At 36.3% G+C, this 10,861-nt stretch overlaps 1 long non-coding RNA gene across 1 annotated transcript; it reads left to right on the top strand.

Moving 5' to 3' along the window:
* Positions 1 to 8,604: 8,604 nt before the first annotated feature.
* Positions 8,605 to 10,209, top strand: LOC138161011 (uncharacterized). Its single transcript, XR_011168243.1, has 2 exons — positions 8,605 to 8,967; positions 9,172 to 10,209. It is a non-coding gene; the product is annotated as an uncharacterized lncRNA (long non-coding RNA).
* The last annotated feature ends 652 nt before the right edge of the window (positions 10,210 to 10,861 follow it).

Genomic DNA, 10,861 nt, shown 5'->3' with positions numbered 1-10,861 from the left:
TTCTTTCTTTCTTTCTTTCTTTCTTTCTTTCTTTCTTTCTTTCTTTCCTTTCTTTCGCTTTTTGGAGGGGGAAGGGCAGGGCAATTGAGACTGAGTGACTTGCCCTAGGTGACACAGCTAGTAAGTGTTAAGTGTCTGAGGCTGGATTTGAATTCAGGTCCTCCTCACTCCAGGGTCAGGACTCTATTCACTGCACCACCTAGCCGCCCCTAGTTGTTTAATTTTCAACTTATTTAAAATTATAATCAGAATAATAGGACTTCTTTATTACCTTCTTATTCTTGTTATTTTTATGTAGACCAAACTTTTTTTGGTGGTGATAAAACTCATTTAGTAATTATTATAATATTATGAGCAGGGTGCAATCTCTCCTCCTTATTATACCCCAAATTCTAGAAAATTTTTCTCATTTTCTTTTGGTCTGTTTTGGAGGGGGGGAAACGGGGCAATTGGGCTTAAGTGACTTGTCCAAGGTCACACAGCTATTAAGTGCTAAGTGTCTGAGGCCAAATTAGAGATAGTGTCTTCCTTACTCCAAGACCCATGGCTCTATTCACTGCACCACCTAACTGCCCCAATGCTTCCCACTTTTAAATTCCTTTTCCTCTCCTCTCACTCAACTCCCCACAAATGATTTTTCACTCTCATCACTCATCTGAACCTTTTTTCCCCAAGGTTACCACTGATCCCTTCACTAACAATCCCAGTGTTCTTTTCTCAGTCTTTATATTTTTTTACCCCTCTGCAGTTTTTGATACATTTTTACCATTCTCACCTCCCTGAATTTTTGTGATACTAGTCACCTGGTTCTTCTTTCTCTTTTCTGACCACTCATCTATTGTGTATTATCTGTGCCTCTTACTTTTTTGCAGGTATACCCTATACCTCCACCAACGGTTCTGCTTTGGACCTTCTCCTCTCCTTTCTCTTATTTATGATCTCATCAGTTCCCATGGGTTAAACTATTGCACTTTGCAGATGCCTTCCAGATCTATTTATTCAATCCTGTGCTTTCTCCTGAGTTTGAGCCCTGAATCCCTGACTGACTCTTGAATATTTCCAAATTGGCAAGCATTTTAAACTAAATGTGCAAAACAAAACACATATTTTTTTCCCCTATGGAGTTCCCTACTTCCTTACCTGTTCCTGTCAAGGGTACCTCAATCATTCCAGATACACAGATTCATATCCTTAAAAACAATATTGATTCTTCAATCTCCCTTATCATATTTCATCTAATCAATTAGCACATCTTTTTTTATCATCCTTCCACTGCATTTCTAACCTTTGTCTCCTCCCATCACTTTCATGAGTTCAGACTCTAGTTCAGACCCTTACCACTTTTCATCTTAAGAATGGCAATAGACTCCTGCTTGGTCTCCATTCACCTAACTTCTCACTTCTCCAATTCATCTTCGCAACTGTCAGATTAGCAGTCCAAAAGCTAGTACTTAACATTTCATTTCCATGCTCAGGAACCTGCTGTGGTGGTTTCTGTTTGATAAATTATCAACTTCTCTGCTGGTATTTAAGCATCTTCCCAATCTGACACCAGTTTACCTTCCCAAACTTATTGCATGTCATGTCACTCCTCTTCGTGCTTCTTTTGTTATAGTCAAATTAGCTTTCTTGTTATTACCCAGGCATGATTGCCATCTCCTTTCTCCAAGCCTTTATAAATCTGGTGAACTGACTTTTTATGTTTGAAATAAAACCGCTTCTCAACTTCACTTTGTACAATTTCTAACACTTTTCAAGATTTAGGTTAAGACTTATCTATGTCAGAGGAATACATTTGGCTGCTGCATTGTGACTAGCAATACTGCCCTTCAACCAAATCAGAAGGGAATTAAGAAATTTTTAACAAAATAAATAAAAATGTAAGAGAGAATACATGATGTCAATATGTGGATTTCTAAATCAAAATGTAGAAAAAAGGAACAATTTTAGTGGTTTGAAATTGAGTTTGACAAGGTTAATCTATATGAGAGTTATTTTATTTTCCCCAATCCCAGTTAACCCCTCTATCCAAAAAGGGTTGGGTGCAACAAAGTCTTGTCTCATTCCAAGTTCTGGGTATGACAAGGTATGGTAAACTATAAAGCTCTACTCTTCCCTGTGATAGCCTCATCCTATTACTTTAGCTGATAATGGACAAGCTACTGAATCACTATCCTGTTGTTAAGTTCTTAAACATCTACCCTGGGCCAGGGATGGCTTAAAAGTCCCACAGTGTTCAAAGTGAAAGAGATAGTCCTACTTTTAATGAAAATGAAGGCTTTGGTGAAACCAGGAGTCTTCATGCAAAGAAATAAACTGGATCCAATGAGATCATAAATGAATGAGTCAGAAGGCACCAGGGAGGAGAGAACAGTAACAAGATGTCAACTGGAGAGGCTGAGGTCTTGGAACGTAAAGACCATTTAAGCCTCAGTTGAGGGCCTAGTAGTGACTTACATTCAGCACTGTGATCATTGTCTTGAATGCCCAGTCATGGAAAGGGGCAAAAGTGAATATCTTATTTTAATATTTTTTTATTTATTTCATTAAATATTTCCTAACTATATGTAGAATTTTTTTTAAATTTTGAGTTCAAAGTTATCTTCTTCCCTCCCACCCCTCCCCACTCCTTGGGAAGTCAGACAATTTGATTTTGATTCCATATGTGAAGACATACAAAACATGTTTCTGTATTAGCCAGGGTGCAAAAGAAAACACAAACAAAAAGAAAAGAAAAATGAAGAAAAAATAAGTATACGTCAATCTATATTTGGTGTCTATAAGTTCTCTTCTAGAGGTGGAAAGCATTTTCATCATGGGTCCTTTGGAATTGTCTTGGATCATTGTATCAGTGTAGCTAATCTTTCGCATTGATTCAACTTTACAATATTGATGTTATTATGAAAATGGTGCTGCAGTTCTGCTCACTTCACTTTGCATCAGTTAGTGTAAGTCCAGGTGTTTCTGAAATCCTACTCCTCATTATTTCTTATGGCACAATAGAATCCTATCACAATCACATATCACAATTTATTCAGCCATTCCTCTAGTGATAGGCATCTCCAAGATGTCCAATTCTTTGATTCACAAAATGAGTTGTTATACACACACACGCACACACACACATCTATCTATCTATGCACACATTTTTTGCTATATATATTTTTGAACAAATACATCCTTCCCTCCTACCTTTTTATCCCTTTGGGATACAGACCTATGCATGGTATTGCTAGGTCAAACTATATGAAGAGTTTTATAGATCTTTGAACATAGCTCCATATTGTTCTCTTGAGTGGTTAAACTAGTTCGCAAATATAGCAACAGTTCATTAGTGTCTCAGTTTTCCTATTCCCCTCCAAAATTTATCATTTTTTCTTCTCTGTAATGTTAGCCAATCAGATTTGTGTGAGCTCATATCTCAGCGTGTTTTAATTTGCATTTCTCTAATTAATAGTGATCTAGAGCATTTTTTATGTGACCATAGTCTTCTCCCTCTGAAAATTGCTTGTTCATATCCTATAACCTTTTGAAATCAGGAGAATGGCTCTTGGGTTTAATATAAATTCAATACATATTAATTTTATTTATATATAATGAAACAAAATTATAAATTTAACTTAGATCCATTTGAGAAATTAGTTTTTCAGAGAAATTTGCTACAAATTTTCCCAATTTCCAGTTTTTCTTCCTTCTAATTTTGCTTGCATTAGTTTTGTTTATTCAAAAGCTTTTTGATTGTCTATAATCAGCATCATCTTTTTACTTCCTATTATCCTCTCATCTGTTGTTGGGTAATAAAATCTTTTTTTATCCGAAAATTTGACAGATACATTTTTTCAATGTTCCTCTAATTTATGTCTAAATCATTTGCCCATTTTTACCTTATCATGGTATATAGTATGAGATACATGTCTATGACTAGTTTCTTCCCATCTGCTTTCTAGTTTTCCTAGCAATTAAATGTGAATATTCTTGATTCTCTCCAGTCCCCCTAAAACTGCTCTGGAGACAGCTGCAGGTACCCACTGTGCTACGCAAAGGAAGAATAATTGGTGTCTCTTGTACTGGTTTGGTTTAAGGCCACTTACTTTACCACCTGTTATATTCTAAGATGAAACTTTCCAAAGAATTAGAATTAGTCACTTGGTGTACCCTAGGGGGCAGTATGTGCCTATGTAGGTTACGTGTATAAGGTGTCACTCCTTTTACCAGTGACTGCTCCTGGATGGGGACAGAGAGTTGTATGTATATATCTGTATATTTTATGTTTCCATTTGTCATTGACTCCACTATTATCATCACTTAAATGTTATGGACTTTTTCTTCTTGTTTGTAACACTATAATGTAGCTATACAGTAGCTGCTTATTAAATACTTATTATACTGCAAAAACAAAAAATAAAGTGGCAACCTCTTTCTTGGAAAGCCCTTTACTGTTCTTTATTTACATTGTATATATTTGCTCATCTGCATTTGCTGTATCTTTCTCCCACCCTCACTACAATGTGTGCACTTTCAGAGCATCAAGTCTTGCTCTATTGCTAACACTGAGCACCGCGCACAGAAGGGATGCTTATTAAATGTTTATTAAATAAATAAATGGACACACTGTCAGTTACAATCAAGAACAGCTGGAGTTCCTATATGCATTTATCTGCTTCTCAATGCCTTAGAAGAGAAATCTGCATAGAGTATTTCATCATTTTTCAGAATATTTTTACAAAAAAAAATCCATTTTAAACTTGTGTAACCCTTTCCAACACAGTGCTTATCTAATGGTAGTTTCTAGAATTTTTTTTAGTTGTATAATTGAGGATAATAAAAAATATATATTTCCATTATCAGTAGCCAAATACTTTCTCTCCTTCAGATTGTGATAAATGTCACTTTGGAGAATTGTATATTGATAATATCTAGTTTTTCCCTAATTGTTCTTGATGAAATCATTCATAATATTTAGGAACAAAGCTTCCATTTACACTGTAAGTCTTTCACCACTTTTGGTGCATGTTTTTTTTCCTATGCATCTTTTCAAATACATTTTTGTTTCGTTTTTTTGGCATTGTTTTTTTTCCTTATGTGCTCAAATTTGCCTTGAAATCAAAAAGAATCATAATATGCATTGATTTTATCTGCAGGACATAGTTTTATGAATCCTTGGAAGTGTTTCACTTACCCTTTGAAACAAATGTTTATGATGCATAAGCTACAATTATTGCTATTGTGGTTATCTATTCACTTACTGTAAGAACTAAAATTAGAAATGATCAATTATATAATATGATCAATTAGATTTATTACTTCAACTTCCAAAAATGCTTCATTCAGATTAATCTGCAAACATTCTTCAATTTTGTTTCATCTTCCAACTTAATTTATAATATTGGCATAGATTAAGGAATCTTTGATCAATTGAGTTTTTTGTTTCACTCAAGAAAATTGCAGAATCTAAGTATCAGGTAACAGCAATGTGATTTGTGTTCATTCCTTTCAGATACTGGCTCACACATACATCTGGAAGTAAGGATTAAAAAATAAATGAAAATAATGTATGATTGACTAAAGCTTCCAACTACATACCTTATAGATGAAATAGATAGAAAAAGGCCTTCATTTTGAAATATTTGATAGTAGAGTCAGATTTAGAACAACTCAACTTCTTAAAGTTTGTCATCATTTTCCTTGTATATTTTGAATAATATAGCAAAGTTCAAGGGAAGGGAATTTCTCTTCTCTGTCCCTTTGGTGATGACTTCTTGAAAGACCAGTGGTAAAAAAAGGCCTAGAAGTATGCAGTGGAGTATCCTTATGGAGATATCAGTTGTCAGCAAGAAGAGTGGATAATAATGCACTGGGAACTATAAAACCAGTCAGAAAATAGGATACCTTATACCCGATTCTCTTGCTGATCCAATGGCATTACCTTTAGTTCTTTCTAAGAGGGCAGAGGGAAACCCTCGGCTGGGAAGTCAGTGAAGCTTTGATTCTGCAAGTAGTGGTTGTATCTAGTGGCATCCACAGACATAGCATCCAGAACAGTGCAGTGAACCTGAGTATGGCTGTGCCTGCATGCATAAGATTGCTGGAATTTGGGGGAAGAAATCAGTGCTTCTGCATCCCAGTAGCACCAAAAATAGGAGTTGCCTCTCTGCACAATGTCTTAGCCACGTGTGAGTCCAATATATTTACTCTATGTATGTGCACTATTCCTAATAACATTTCATGTATCTGTGAAAGAGTTCAAGGGGAAGAGGTTTTGTTTGTACAGTTCTCACATTTCAATGAATTTATTTAAGATATTTTTTCTCTGACTAATTAGAATCAAAATAAATTATTCATTTGTGACCTACAAATTTGGAAGTGTATAACCACAGAGTACTTTGAACTTACGGTAGTTGTCCCCTTTGGGATTTACACTATGAAAATGAGTTAGAGAATGGAAGAGTTAAGAGGAGGCACTACGTGTACTTGAATGGATTGGTGATCTCAGTGATAAAGATATTTACTTTATCCAGGAAGAAGTTAACTCAAGCATGTGTTATTATCCTACATGGCTATTGTCTATATTCATGCACAGATCCTCAATAGAGTGTCTACTCAATGTCCTAGAGATCTTCCATTGGATATTTCTGTATTTTAAAGGTGTATACAAAGCCTGTAGCTTTCTCTCTGTTATCCCTCATTTCCTCCACATGAACAGGTCACTACACTTTCCCATATGTTTCCCCAATGATATCCCTCTTCATGTCATTTCATTAGAAATGATTATATTTAAAGTATGCTGTAGCACTTTGGGGTCCACCATATATCACTTCATTGTCTCATGAGTAACCACAACTTTTTTTTTTATTCCTTGGAAATTAGGATATATCAAAGTTTGTAAACATAGAGAATTACTATGAGAACATGTATTGTTTAGGAAGCAGATAAGCATAATTAAATAACTACACAATTTTTTAAATACAATCCATATCACTATTTTCCTTCTTTTCAGTTCTGAATCTAATTCAATATTCATTTCCAATGTCTATACAAAATATATGAAATGATTTATTAACTAGTGATCCAACCACTAATTTGGAAATTAGCTGTTATTACTTCATTTTCATATAAGGATTGTTAATTTTAACTCTTTTGAATAATTATTACTCTCATTGAGGAGGCCTTCTATTATTCTGGGACTGGCTATAATAACCACACAATAATCCAGAAATAGAAATATGTGGAGAAAATCATCATGTCAGTTTATCGCTGTCCCAGGTTTGATGCACATTTTTCATTTTAACACTGCATGAAGCTTAATCCATGAGACTTGCAAACACTGTATCCAGATAGCCTTCTAGCTTTGTACTTGTTCAATGTTAATAATCTGTTGATTACTGAATACTTTTTATATCTGTGGTTTATTCAAGGAATCCACATATGTACAGAAATTTATAGAAGAAAGGATCAAAATGAAAATTTTCAAGTTCAGCTTGACTTATTCAAATGAGGAATCAATATTTAAAATTGGGAAATGAAAAAGAAAAAAAAACAAGAAAGTCACCTTGATTATTACTGGTAATTGAAAAATTATTACAAATAAGTGTCTACAAGGACATTAAAAGTTATCAGAAACTATATTGGCCAGAAAACACTAAACTTTCTGAACAAATGGAGAGACATGGAAGCCAAGAGGAAGGCTGATTTAGAATATAAACACATTTATAAAATATCATGAGCAACTGTGGAGGATTATGAGTCATATAACTTTAGAAAATAAAGAAAATGATGTAAGAACAGGTCTAAAGAAAGTTTGGAGAGAGACCTACATGAACCGTATCATCCCAAGAACTTTTATACTTAAGAGAGAAAAAGGACAATAAACTGATACCATATAGAATAAAATTGTCAACATATCTAAAGTGATCTTTTCTCATTATCAGTAACAACTAAATAGCCACATTTGAACACTACCACCTAAGGGAACAAAGTGCTACTTGAAGAAGAAATGGTACTTAAGAAGAAGAAGTCAGAAAGAACCATTGGGCCAGACTAAATATACTCCAAGAAATCTATGCTTAAGGCAACACAATCTTAAAAGCATTTAAGGATCATTATAGAAGATATTGAAGGAAGAGATATTCAAGGGAATATCAGTAACTACTGGGCCATATGTCGACTTGTGCATTTTTTATAAAATCTCTATGAGAATGATTTATATGCATATCAAGGGCATTGTGGATGAAAAAAAAAAGAGAAACAAATAGTCAAGCATTTGCAAATAATTTCCCATTTAAGGAAACCTTTTTTAAGGCTACATGAGTGATAAAAACCACAAATAATGCAAGATCCTCCTTTATTTGTTACTTACTGTTTTTTTTTTCTTTTTTTGGTTTAGAAAAGCAAAATGCAACACTAAAATCTTTCCTCCACCAAGAATTAAACAGCAAGTATAATAGAGTATTTAACATAATAAGAACCTAAGAAAGACAACAAATACTAGTAGAGGGCAGAAGACCAAACAGTTCCTACATTCTACCTGTTGAGTTACATGGAGTTCAATTTTTTAACAGACCTCTGTAATGGAAATGCAAATTTGGAAGATCTTCCCCGCCCCTAGGCTAAAATGCACCTGAAGCCTGGGGAGGGAGGCTTGTTTTTCAGTAGATACTTCTTGGTTGGCCAGTGAGTCAATAAGGTTGTTACATTCTCTGAGCCAGGAGAAGGCTATATAAGCCCTGATGTGTAGCTTTGTTTTGGGACTCACTTTGAGAAGTGTTCTGTGATTTGATCTGAATTCTGGGAAGCCGTTGTTGAGAGTCCCCCGGCTTTGAAAAACCCAGAATGTGGAAACCCAGATGTTGACTGGGTATGGATGTAATGATTAGATAGTTTGGAAATCTGTCTACTTGATGTTTCTGTCTTGATAATTATGCCTGTATACTTTGAGGTTCAGGGTGCTGACCTTTTCTCCTGAACAAGGTAAAGGATATATGTCTGACTGATTAAAGTAAGCTTGTTAACTCATTTTGAGTTGCTTTCCTTTAACAAAGCAGATCCAAGAACCTGTGGTAGTTGCAAACCCTGAGGATGCTTGGGGTGCTTGCTGCTACAAAATGGCGTCAGGAACAGGATCTGCAGAGTAAAAGGAAAGTATGGGGACTGGGATAATTGTTTGTTTCCCAGTTGTGGTAGCTGTGATTATGTGGAGCTGTGGAGCCGGAGAGAAGAATGGCCTGCATGCTGACTTCACTGAGCTGAGAGCAGGAATGGTGAGCTGCCTGCATCGGGACCTGGGCAGAAGCCAGGAGCGGCTGCTGCTTGCGGGAGGAGAAGGAGCCCAGGAGTTCGGAATTCAGCCACAGGAAAAGATAAGAGCTGAGCAGCAAAGCAGGGGCACTGAGTGTGTTTCCTGGCTGCATCCCACAGTTTGGGACCCAGGGGGAGGATGGACTTGTGACTATGGTGGGTGGGATGAAGTGCCTTGGATCCCCAGGGACCCCACCTTGTTGGTTTTGTTGCCCAGCCTCCTCTCTGTGCTTGGAGGCAGGGGCTGGAGCTGTGTGAGGGGAAGGATACCCCTCCCCCCTAGAGAACTTTATTTGAACTCTTGTTTTGAACTGAAGTGATAATGCTTTGTACTTTGTGTTTGTTTAAGGCCCAGTGGCCACTTTGGTAACTTTACTGTACTTTGAAAATGTGACCTAAGAGATGTTTAATGCTGATTCAAAAGTAAATTGTCTATGCTATGAGCATGAAAGATCTTGGGGCTGAATGTAATGGAAATGCAAATTTGGAAGATCTTCCCTGCCCCTAGGATAAAATGCACCTGAAGCCTGGGGAGGGAGGCTTGTTTTTCAGTAGATACTTCTTGATTGGCCAGTGAGTCAATAAGGTTGTTACATTCTCTGAGCCAGGAGAAGGCTATATAAGCCCTGATGTGTAGCTTTGTTTTGGGACTCACTTTGAGAAGTGTTGTGTGATTTGATCTGTATTCTGGGAAGCCGTTGTTGAGAGTCCCCCGGCTTTGAAAAACCCAGAATGTGGAAACCCAGATGTTGACTGGGTATGGATGTAATGGTTGGACAGTTTGGAAATCTGTCTACTTGATGTTTCTGTCTTGATAATTCTGCCTGTATACTTTGAGGTTCAGGGTGCTGACCTTTTCTCCTGAACAAGGTAAACGATATATGTCTGACTGATTAAAGTAAGCTTGTTAACTCATTTTGAGTTGCTTTCCTTTAACAAAGCAGATCCAAGAACCTGTGGTAGCTGCAAACCCTGAGGACGCTTGGGGTGCTTGCTGCTACAACCTCCTAATGAACACATCAGGATACAGCGCAATTTAAACAGAAGTTGACCAGAACTGGTGGTTAGAAGTTATTCTAAGATTATTTACATTCAAAGTGTTTGATTGATAATCCCAACTGTAAAAATTCTTAAGGCAAGATATCTCTTCTGTGTTATGCAGTGCAGAATTCTGGGGTTTTAAATGAGTATTTGTCCAAATACATTAATATATTAGAAATTTCTTTATAGGGAAAATATTTGGCCTCAACTACAATCATGCCTGTCTCTACCCCTGCCAAAACAAATTGCTTCTGTTTGAATAAGAACCAAAAATGAGGAGCATTTTATGTACTTACTAAGTACAGGCACAAAGTAAAGAAAGGTAAGAGCAATGCATAGCTTCAAGGAGCTCAGATTTGATGGAAGGCAGGGAAACCAGGAGACAGATATAAGGAGGGAAAGAATTTCTGGCATGAGGGATTGTCAGTGAAAACTTGAAAATGTGGAAGATGGATGTGGAAGGAAAAACAGATAAGTCATAGACACTGGGCACTGGAGAGGAAGAATGGAAAGGTAAGAAGGGAGC

This window comes from Petaurus breviceps, unplaced genomic scaffold (assembly GCF_028583685.1).
Source record: "Petaurus breviceps papuanus isolate PSGF00001 unplaced genomic scaffold, PetGlider_PUasm1.0 183, whole genome shotgun sequence".
In the NCBI taxonomy this organism is placed as follows: domain Eukaryota; kingdom Metazoa; phylum Chordata; class Mammalia; order Diprotodontia; family Petauridae; genus Petaurus; species Petaurus breviceps.
Note: the sequence above shows the minus strand (reverse complement) of the source record. Positions and strands in the feature narration are given on the sequence as shown.